The sequence below is a fragment of the Marmota flaviventris genome, chromosome 6, assembly GCF_047511675.1.
Source record: "Marmota flaviventris isolate mMarFla1 chromosome 6, mMarFla1.hap1, whole genome shotgun sequence".
Classification (NCBI taxonomy): domain Eukaryota; kingdom Metazoa; phylum Chordata; class Mammalia; order Rodentia; family Sciuridae; genus Marmota; species Marmota flaviventris.
This window is the reverse complement of record NC_092503.1, coordinates 120,248,263-120,258,068: the sequence shown is the minus strand read 5'-3', so window position 1 is coordinate 120,258,068 and position 9,806 is coordinate 120,248,263. Positions and strand designations below refer to the sequence as shown.

The 9,806-nt window shown below is 38.3% G+C and overlaps 1 pseudogene; it reads right to left on the bottom strand.

The window, feature by feature from the left end:
- Positions 1–3,272: 3,272 nt before the first annotated feature.
- LOC114099312 (HLA class II histocompatibility antigen, DQ beta 1 chain-like) lies at positions 3,273–8,867 on the bottom strand (annotated as a pseudogene).
- Between the last annotated feature and the right edge of the window lie 939 nt (positions 8,868–9,806).

Here is a 9,806-nt window from a genome sequence, read left to right as displayed (position 1 = left end):
GACAAAATAGCCAAAACAATTTTGCCATCATGAATGAGGGAAAGAGACACTACGTACATCAAAGTGTATGATTAAAAAATGATACAAAAAAAGTAAAAAGATTCCAGGAATAGGCTAACCCATGAAACAGAGGTCTTCATGAGCAACCAGCGAATATTTACTAAGCACTTACTGAATACCATAAGGCATAGCATGTCAAAGTATGTGATCTGATTATTTAAATATAAATAATGCAGGACTCTGAGAACCTGAGATACTACTGATCTCTTTTTAGAAAAACTCAAGTAGTAGGACATCCTGGGGATCCATACTGTAAATGTTTACCATCAGACTTACATGGACAGAACAAATCTCAAATGTATCAATACCTGCCCTAACTTTGACAACTTTATTTTCCCTGATGACCCCTCCAAAGTAGATAGTAGTGGCAGATATATGTTGGAAATGAGTGTGGGGGTGTTCTATTATATAGTTCCAGAAGCTACTGCATTTGTATCCCAGTGGCTTCCCTCCTCCTCATCTGGTAATAGGTAGCATAAATAAGCAATGGGGACTGACTTCACCCAGATTATCAAATACCACTTTATGTGAGCAAAAGTGATTTATGATTATACTTTTATTGTTATTATGCTATTATTTCCTCATGTTTTGAAGGTAGATGAGTTTATCCTTCCACCATCATTTACAGAGTCAATAATGAACACTCAAAGCAAATAAAGATAAATTCATGTAACCAGAGAGCTTGGATTTGTAAGTTGATATGATTTGAAATTCTCTTTCTATAATGGCAAAAATGAAACTTTTGTTGCATAAAAACTACATAAATTATACTTGAAGGGTATGGGGCTGAGGATCAAACCCAGGACCTCTTGCATGCTAGAAAAGGGCTTTAGCACTGAGCTATTCCCTTGGCAACAAACTTTTAATGAGTAGGAAAAGAAACAGAGAAGGACACTTCCTATATAGATGGAATGACAATTGATATTACTATCATTATATTATAATTATTACTATTATCATCTATCCAGCCTTGCTTTGTTTTTCATACTTTCCTTTTTTTGAGGAAAATAAAATCTGTCTTTCTGCACAGAAATTGGTTCAAAACTAAGGCCTGACTTAGAATCCTATATCTCATGGCTAAAATGATTGGTTGAGAAATTGGAATGTCACTCTATCAGGGATTTCTCCAGATGGTTAAACTGGAGTTGACATACTTGAACTCTCGCTATTCAGGGGATAGGCTGAAAGTTTGAGATGTTCCTCTACATACCCATATTTCCAGAGGAGAAAATAAGAACTATCAGGAAAATCAGTACTCAGACAAACACAGAGAGCACAAGCAAGAGAGAAAGAAACACATGCAAAGATGGATAAAGAGAGGCAGAGAGATAAACACAAAGAGAGAATGCAGACAAGGAGAAAGAAGACTTTAGAAGGACAGAAAGAAATGATCATGTGCACCATGAGCACAGCCCAATGGATGCATTGAGGGAAAAAGAAAAAAAAAGGCAGCAAGACATTCTAATGCAGGTAAGAAATAAAAGACGTGTGAGAGAGACATTCATGGAGGAATGCAAATGGAAGAAAGTGAGAAAAACCATTTAATACATGAACAGAGAGATGATCCTTCAGATAGAGGGAGATCGAGAAAAATGAATGATAATAAAGAGACAGCCAGGCACAGTGGTACACACCTGTAATCCCAGCTGTATGGAAATATAGGGGGCTGAGGCAGGAGGATCATGAGTTCAATACTAGCCTCAACAACAGTGAGGCACTAAGCAACTCAGTGAGACCCTGTCTCTAAATAAAATACAAAATAGGGCTGGGGATGTGGCTTAGTGGTTGAGTGCCCCTGGGTTCAATCCACAGTACCAAAACTGGATAGATAGATAGATAGATAGACAGATGAAGAGCTACAGAGTAGAAAAAGAAGTACACTGAGAAAAGAGAGAAAAGACAGGAGGAAAAGGTCAGAGAGAAAGGAAGGAACTAAGAGACAAAGGAGAAAAGAATCTCATCTTAGTCCTTGATATAAGCATTTTTCAGAAGCCAAATTAATTTATGAACTTTTAAATTATATGCCAAATAATTAATTTTTTTTCTTGGGATGGTATTAGTAGAGTTTCCATCACATGCAATCAACATATTATTTTCTAATAAAATTCCCACTGGCAAGTATATAACCTGGTAGTTCAGACACAACCCAAAATCATTGTCTTTTACCCCCATGTACATAGTCAACAATGCCAGGAGACATTTGTGGGGCGAGGATGGTTAACTTATAGTGTTAGGTGTTGTTAGGTAACATAATGGCACAAAATAATTCCAATAGCTCAAATAAACAATCAGGCTGCAGCAGAATCCAGAAAAGAATGCTGTACACAACCCCAACTTCCAAGCCCCCGGATGGTGGACAATTGAATGTTTTCATACTTTTTCACATTTTTACATGGCATCTGAATTAGACCAGGTATGGGGACCCATGACTTCCCCTACTCTCCTCCCTTTTGGGGCATCACTGAACTAGCCCTCTAGAATCTGCTCATTTCTGTGTCAGTATCTCCCACCACCACTTTTAATCAATCAGAATCAGAAACACAAGGGACTCACAAATCTATTTAATTTTGCAAATATATATATATATATATATATATATATATATATATATATATATATATATATCTTTCAATATATATATATATATATATATATATATATATATATATATATATTTATTGAAAGATAAAGGAGTTTGACATTTAATTATGGGAAGTCTTCAGACAGAGCACAAGATCAGAAACATGTTGAAAGTACTTGTGGCCCAAACAGATGTGTCAGGCAGCACAGGGAGCAGAGCTCCCAGCGTCAGGTGGAAAGTAGTCACAGAAATTCAGGAAATACCAGAACAAGAAGAGGGCCAGGGGCCTGGGGTTTTGGCTCAGTGGTACAGTATGTGTGAGGCACTGGGTTTGATTCTCAGCACCACATATAAATAAATGAAAATAAATGAATAAAATAAAGGTCCATCACAAATAAAATTTGTATGTGTGTGTGTGTGTGTGTGTGTGTGTGTCTGTGTGAGCAAGCGGAGAAGAAGAAGGCCTTGCATCTGCTGCTCAGGCACTGTGGGACTCAGGTCTTGATGGGGAACAGGGCTGGCAGAGGTGGATTCCTCACAGGCCAGAGAGAAGGGAGGCTAGGAACTGTGCACAAGGGTGAAGACAGCAGTAGACCATGGAACAGGGGTAACAGGAAGAAACATGTTGGAATCAGTGCATGAGCCCTGAAGGAGAGAGAAAAAAATAAGTCATAAGAGAAATCCCTAGAGAAAGTCAGCACCCTACCCAATACCCCTGGGGCCTCTCTGCAACTCAGAACACTAAGGGTGATTTTGTACAACTACCTACTCCTCACCATCTCTCCTGGTATCTGATTAAAGAGGATACTGTGCTAAAGTGAACACAAAGCTTCTGCAGGGGCATGTGGATGAAGGCCCCAGTTCTATCAGCAGTCTAAGTGCTTTGGTGAAGCACAGGTCACGTAATTAACTGGACAGGTAAGAACTGTAACCTCCTGTCATCTCACCTAACATCCAGCTCAGCAGCACTCTGTAATCTGGGGGTCTGGGAGCATCATGCAAGCCTCACTCAGTGCCAAAGGTTGGGGATTGTTCTGGAAAACAGTTCCTGAAATTTCCTGCAGAGACCATGTGTAATGTTCCAAAATTTTCCTCCAACCAAACTCACATGAGAAAGAGTGTGGCATAAAGCCAAGAACAAATAAACTGAAGCGTATTAGGGTGTCCAGTCAAACCCAGCCAACATCTTTATCTATCTTACATGTGTCATATTTCTGGGCAAGAGGAGTAGGGCTCTGTCTTGTGGGTGGAGCTTTGGGTTGTTCCATCATCAGCAAGAACAAAAAGAGAAAGGGACAGAGAAGCTCCTTAACATGGGCAAAGGAAGAGTTGCTTCTCTGTCTCTTTGTCCCAAGTTCCAAAAGAAAATTCAAAGAATATCCAGATTGCTCTCTCTCCCACTCCAGTCCATGTGACATCACCCCAAAGTCACTGAGTCAGTCACTGAAGGTAGTGAGCAAAGTCTCTGCATCTTTAAGGAAGTCACATGTTAACAAGGGCTTGGCATAGGTAAGGATGGACTGAGAGCTTCTCTGTCTAAAAATCACCCTCCACCACTGTCCTCTGTGATGAAGCAAACTTGACTTGGGACAAGGAGGACTCAGGCCTTTCTAATTTCTGCAATCTACTTCTATCCCTATTTTTGCTCCCCCTTTTAACTGAGATAAGAAAAGTTACAACTGAAACACTTAGTCCTAGCACCAGTCTTCCCCATTTTCTCTACAGGTGACTTACCTTTCTTATTCCAAAAGTGGACAATAAGACCCAAGCCAAGAAAGATCAGTCCCAGCACAAGACTCCCAATGCCACTCAGCATCTTGTTCTGGGCATATTCTGACAGTGCCCCTGGGAAGTAGAAGCCTGTGCATCAGCGACTGTCCCCACATCCCACAGAGTCCTCGTCAGAAACCTTGGAGTCCAACCCAAGATATAAGAGACAAACAGAGGAGGGTCAAGGGCATGCAGAGACCCCAGGAGAACAGTGGGTGGATGAGGGCTCGGGAAGAAAAGGGAGAGTGGATCCCCAGGGTAGGTCTGTCTGAAAATCCAGAGACCATTCCCAAATATTAGTTTTAATGTTAAAGCCTAAAATTTCACTACTGCAGAAGATACATTGCCAAGCTGAACCTCAGCCTGGGGATCAGGTTACATAAAGCAATAATATCTTGGAAAGAAAGGAGGTCAATACTCAGTGTCTGCCTTTTGACTTGAGATCTCAGGCCTCCATGACTCTAGGCACAGAAATGACACCACGATTTGTGTAGGAGAGAAGGTATGAATGTGTCCAACAGCAGAGGAAAGGAAGGACCCCAAGCCCACAAGACCCAATGTCCTTCCTGCCTTTGTTTCTTTCTGCTGAACCTCTGGTATCAATGAAGTGGCCCTTACACCATTCTACAGTGATGGGGCTCTGGAGGCTGGGGTGCTCCACATGGCAAGTGTAGACATCTCCATGCTGGGGTATTACTTCCAACATCACAAGAATCTGGTAGGTCCAATCCCCATTCTGAATAAGTGGTGTGGACACAACTCCAGAAGTCTCTTCCTCTTTATTGCGGAACCATCTGACTTTAACTTGTCGAGGATAATATTTGTCATTGAGCAGATCAGCAAATTGTGGTGGTTTAGGGCCTCTGTCCTGCAGGAGAGATGGTGACCATAGGCTCCACTAGGATGAATGACAGCAAAAAATGAAGTCAGAGAATAAGGCAGCAAAGAGGGTCTCGCTGTGGGCTTTAGTCCCTCCTTTAATACAAAAGTGGAGAAAATAGCACATATTAGTGTTCACACATACCAAAGGTTTCACCCATTTGTGGAAGATTAAAAAAAAAAAAAGTTGATCACATAGAAATAGAGGGTAGAATAGAGGTCACCACAGCCTAGGAAAGGAATAGTGAGAGGGTGAATAATGGGAATCAAACATACGAGGAGGGGTGCACTTTTAATGTTATACAGCTCAACAAAGGATAGTCTACAATAATTAATTACACACTTTGCAAAAATTAGAGAAGAAGAGTTTGGGTTGCCAATACATAAAAATGATAATATTTCAGGAAGTGGAAATACTGATCTCCCCAGTTTGATCTCAGCACATTGTGTTGAATTACAACACTGTACCTCATAAATAAGTACCAATATTATATGTTGATTTTTAAATGAAAAAAAAATAAATAAAATGTCCCTTTTATAAATATCTATGTCAGCAATGCATATACCATCATGGTCCATTAAGATTATTTGGTCTAATAATGTCCTCGTTGTCTTGATTTAAGTACAGTCTGATTTTCACAGAATACAATCAACTAACAATGCTCTCCTCCTCTGTATATTCCCACTGTGTTGTGCTACTTCACCATGGGCTCAAAGTCAGTGCTATCAGCCAACCATGGACTAAAATAAATCTCTCCTCTATTCAAGTTAATTATCTCAAGCATTTTATTGCAGTAACTCAAAACTGACTAACACACTCTCCCAACTCTGTTTTGCCAAGTCTTGCAACAGATTTTCCTTGAATTTAAATGCCTTCCCAATTTTACCAAAATCCTAGGAATCACAAAAGTTGCCTTCCACACATGCCTTCCACACTAGTTCAGAGGTGAGCACACTTTGATCAGTCCTAAACTCACCTCTCAGCCGAACAGTGAAGGAAGCTGTCTGGTAATAGTTGTGTCTGCCAAGGGTGTCTACGTGCACCCAATACTCAGCCAGCAGGTCCTTCTGGGCATTCTAGCTCTTGGCACTTGACAGCCCCAGCTTTGTTACAGCCACAAACACCCCACATCACTGTCAAAGCAGAGAATCTCCTCCTTGTTCTAGATTTGTGTGGCCACGAGCCTCACTCGCTGAGTCCCATTGGTGAAGTAGCAGGTGCCCTTAAACTGGTACACAAAATCCTCTGCAGGAGAACCAGGCCATGTTAGATTTAGCTCAGGCTTGCACCCAACCAATCCTGTGTTGGGTGCCACAGGGAGACACAGGGAGTAAAGGAACATGACAACACAGACCAGTGACTAAATAAAATCTACTCTCAACCCTCAGAATTTTATTCCCAGGATGAATGAAGTGCTTTCTCTACCTCAAATCCTGCATTGATCATTTATTAGAGAAAATAAAAAAATGTCAAACAAAGAAGATCATGGAATAATGTTTGGAATACAGAAACAAAATTGCCAGAATTTTCATATGCTGGATCTGTAAATAACAAAAATCCTAAATAATCCACTAACTAAAAGAATTTAAAGTAAGGGAGAGTTCAGCAAATGGCTGGATACAAGATCCGTTTTTAAATATTGTATATATATACATGAGCAACAAATGTGAAATCAAATGTGAATTATACCACTTATAATGGCATAAAAATTATGAAGAAGTCTTATAAAAATATACAAGAATTCTAAAAGGGAAATAATGAAATTTATTAGATACATCAAAAAGGTCCTAAATAAACACAGATACACCTGTACATGAATTGGAAGACTGAATATTATAAAGAGGACATTATCCCAAATGGTCTTATGGATTCTGTGGGTATAATTTAAAATTCCTACCAATTTGTGATTACTCAAAATTTACAAGCTGATTCTAAAATGCAATAAAGGTTCATAAGGCAAAGATGGTGATTAAACACCATGTTTTTGGCACAGACATAGACAAATAAATGGCACAATGTATTCCAAAATAAGTTTCATGAATCCATTTAGACTGAATTTACAAGGGTGGCACACAAGGTGGTCAGTGAGCAATGAATATTTTGTCAATAAATGATGTTCTAATAAATGGATATACATCAGAAGGAGCAGAAGAAATTGGGCATACTTCTTGCACTATATGTAACATAGACCTTAGTATGAATGAAGTGCTACAAATCTGTTAGGAGATAAAACTAGAGAACATTTTCATGATGCTGGAGTTGTGACAGATTTCTTAAATCATTAAAAGAACTAATCATAAATTTAAAAGATTGATAAATTCAATTCATTAAAATTAACAGCTTCTGCTCATCAAGAGACATCATTAAAAGACTTACACAAGGCCAAAAGTACAAACATTTTCAAAGCACATACTGATGATGGGCTTAATTTGAAATATACTTTCTATTTTTTTAAAATAAATGAGAAAAAGATAACTACACACTCACCAGACAGGGAAACATTAAATAGTCTAAGATACCAAAAGTTGTCAAGAATTGGATTTTCTTATGAACAGCTCATGAGACAACTAATGTGAATAACAGTTGGACATTGTCTTGTCAAGTTGAATATAGGCAGACATTCCAATTGAAGTATCTATTTCAGTCTAAAGAAATGCAGACCCAAAGGTTCCAGGATTCCAGGATACATTTTGTTTAAAGTAAGAGCAGCCCAAATCTACATCCACATAAGAACAGGTTAAGTACATTGCTCTGCCCTCATGAAATGGAATATATTACCCAACAACGAAAATGGATGAATGTTGCATCAGAGATTTGTGGCAAGTCTTCTCAGACAAAATATTGAGAAAGGAAGCAACACAGAGCTCAGAATTTATAGAACATTTAGAGGAGGAAATATTAATCTATATTGTTTAAGGATACATTCGTATATATGCTAACTATAACAATGAGCAAAAAGAATAGGATTAAAAGAGTCACAATAGAACTTACTCTTGGAATGTAAAAATGGATACCGTTGGAAAGGAGTACACAGGAGTCATTTAAAGAATTGGTAATGTTCACATATGTTCAACTTGATTATTGGTGTTTGAATACTTCTTTGTAATTTTTGTTACGTGTATATGTATTATTATGTCTGTTGTGTTATTTTCCTAATAATTAGTGTAAAATACACTATAATAATAATACCCCAGAGTCATCAATTTGTATATATGTGTGCTTTAGAAAGACTAAGTGAGACAGTGGATGTAACACTTTCACTATAGAGAAATTAGCCTGCCTTCTTCCACTGCAGAGGTTGAAAAAAGGAATCTAGCAAAACTCTAAGAAGGAGAAATCAGGACTCTTGTAGAAATCCTTCCAAATTCTACCTGTGGTTTGTTGAAAATACAATAGACATAAGCTTAAGCCCCAGAGCCCCCAAGAAATTACTTCCAAATCTGGGCTCTGAATAGCAGCTGTCCTGCACTTACTTGGGAAATCTCTTCTGCTAGCCATGGGAGTCCTCAGCACCATGAGAACCACCATCACAATTCCAGCTTCTCTCCAAGGGTTCCTGGGGATTCTCACAGTCATCTTTTCAAACTTAGAACAGAAGCAATTTAACAAAAGCACTTGGCATTCAGCACAGCTGCAACCAATTGACCTGACATTTCACTTCACAGAGATGGAAAGTAGGAAATCTCCTATGAATTTTAGGATTGGACAGTTCCTAAGGAAGAAACCAATCAACCCTATGACTTAAGTCCTCATTTGTCTCTAGGTAAACATTTTGAATGGAAGTTCTCAACTCAAATACACCACCAATAAACACCACATCAGGTACAACCTCAACAGTGGGATCCTAATTAGAAGTTATATTCCATGTATGTATAATATGTCAAAATACACTCTCCTGTCAGGTATATCTAAAAGGAACAAATAAAAAAATTAAAAACTAAATAAATAATAAATTAAAAAATAATTGTAGAAACATTTTCCATTGATCATCCTCTAGATGTCTAGTGGTTGATCAAATTCAAATATCACTGAACTTTGTAAAATGCTGAAGATATGTTAGAAAGATTCAGGAACAAGAACATGACTCAGGCATGTCTTCTTGTGACATTTATTTAAATTCTGTTTCTGATGTTTGGGGTTTGATGGTGGCTAAGGATGCAAGAGGGCAGGAAGAAGTGGAATACTATTCCTTGGGATATAATATTATCTAAGAGCTCTTCATTTTTCCCCCTAGACTTAACACTACGAGCACTAAGATACAATATGAATGGAAACAGATTTTAAGGAAAATATATTTGTATCATGGTTGAATTTATTGATTTTGTAACTCTGGACAGATTACATAATCTCTATTAGCCTCAGTCATTGTACCTTTAACAGGTAGACACTTTCTCTTTGACACCATTGGTATTCAGACAAAATAAAATTTTATAGATATGACATATTAATTGCAGATCCTGGCAAAGAGCTAGAACCCCAAGTCAAAGCCATGTTCTGCATTTTTAAAGAGGACAA